Source organism: Cygnus olor, chromosome 5 (genome assembly GCF_009769625.2).
Source record: "Cygnus olor isolate bCygOlo1 chromosome 5, bCygOlo1.pri.v2, whole genome shotgun sequence".
NCBI classification, from domain to species: Eukaryota; Metazoa; Chordata; class Aves; order Anseriformes; family Anatidae; genus Cygnus; species Cygnus olor.
This window is the reverse complement of record NC_049173.1, coordinates 46,033,093-46,035,366: the sequence shown is the minus strand read 5'-3', so window position 1 is coordinate 46,035,366 and position 2,274 is coordinate 46,033,093.

Sequence of the window (2,274 nt, the reverse complement as noted above, 5' to 3'; positions counted from 1 at the left end):
TTTTCCCTTTTTCTCTTTAAGGCTAAAATCATATTGCTTTCCTACCTATCTGGAAGTAGGCCATCTATTGCTGGCGTGGAGCTTGTAGGCAGGCTTTTATGGAGACTTAACTACACTAAGATTTCAACTCCCAATTTTTTTTATACCAGTACATTATATCATATTTAAATACACCTCAGTGTGAATGTATGCACTGTAATAGACATATATTTATACATCTCTCAATAAACTCAATATGTACTTACACATTAACTATGATGATAGCATTTTTATCTGACCTGTGTTACACAGTGTTCAATGTGTACTAGTGACTACACAGCTGCACTCAGCTCTCTATTCTACCTCTTGAGTTTTTTTTCCACTAGTTCAGACTATTGAAAAGTGATGTATTTAAGGTCTGGTACCTCTGACTATTTTAAGACTTACTGGCTTTCCCTCCACGTTTATAATAAAGTAGTATTTACTTCTGGCCCTAGGAGATGCTAGTAGCCTTTCTTCCATCTGTATCTGAATAAGTAGGGAACAGGGGAATTTTTACCTAATTTTTCTTTAGAATTTTCTTTGGCTATTAGCCTGTATGAGATGCTAATGAGATTAAATGAGATATAAAACACACCCCAAAACAGTACAAGTCCTGTGCTTTGTATCATTAACACAGTTCCTTTGATTTACTGTTGGTTTGCTCTTGTACCAACAGGAACAGCAGTGCTCTTTTTCTACCTTAGTTAGAGGTATACTTAGATAACTCTTAATCAGAGGTTTAAAAAAACCCTTGCAATGAAATATGAGCAAGGCAATTAATCCATATTAAAATGGTGAAGTCACTTCAGAGACATTGTGTCTTGTCCAATATGTGCAAAACTCTCAGTTCTCCAGTGACATATTTGCAAGCTGCTTCTATTTTAGACTCTCTTCTTTTCCTAGTCTCTCCTTTCTGATTAGTTCTCTGTATGTTAAATTGGGTAAACAAATAGGTAGCGGGTAGATAATTGTGAAGCTGGTTGATGCCTTATCCTCTCATGTGCATAAAGGACAACCACCTTCTTTAATAAACCTATTCATGTACCATCCTTTCTTCTGCAAAGTATAAATATATGGTAATATGAGGTCTGTCTTCTTGTCACAACACGTCACCACTTCTATTTGTACAAAATAGAATAAAAACACCAAATATAATATTGCAGTAAAATGCAAAGAAAATTCGTGGTTTCTACTGTCAGGGAGGAAAGGCAGAACAATGACTTCAATAGAATTGCTGTTTATCTTGTTAGGTGTTAAAGAAAACCAATTTATTTCATAAACTGCAAGTCATTTAAAGGCTTCAACAATTTTAACAAAGTTTAACAATTCTTTGTAAAATGGATATTGTTTTCTTCATTTGGCATATCCATTATACTAAGCAACAGAAACCAGGGTAGTCCACAGAGCAGAGTAGCCTAGGATGAAAGTAACAGATACTGATAAATGATCAAAGTGCTAATTTTCTTTTTAATATACAACTTCCTGTGTGTTTTTTGTTTGTTTGTTTGTTTTCCACTCCAGAAATTTAAGTAATAAACCTGCAAGATCTGGCAAAGCCTAACAGTTGAAGGGAAAGGCCAAATGACATCATCTTAGTGCCCAGCAAACTACTGAAGATTATTTAGTAATAGAAATGGACATATGCTTGGGCTCTACATCATTCAAAGATACAGACAAGATCGTCCAAGCATGGCTCTTTGGGGGAGTTGTTCTGTTAACTAACAGTTCTGTAAAAATATTCACGATAGCTTACTGATGCAGATATCTTGAGCTAACAGTCATACATCAGAACTTTCCAATACATTTTTTTTTTACTTCAAGTCAACATATTACTTCCATCAGATGCCAAATTCCAAATACGTGGAAGTATCGTAGTACTTGTAGTAGTAATACCATAGACTACAATCATAAGCAAGGCAATATTCAGGCATGCAAAGCTTTGTCAGAGGGTAAATGCCTGCAGGTAGCGTAATGGGACAAAGAAGCTTGTATTAGCTTTGCCTTGTTTGTTTAACTTTATTTGTAAACTTCTAACAGAACAGTTGTGGCTGGTTTTCTGAATGCATAATTTCCCACCCATTTAAGAGATTTTTTTAAATTATTTTTTGTTTTATTTTTTTATTTTAGATCCTGCTTGGTTTTGGGATGCAGAAAGAAGAACTGCTTTCATATCACTTAAGGATAAAGTTTCATTCTTATTTTTTCACGTGAACCTAGTGTCAACAATTGCTTTATAGTTAACTCCTGTCAAAT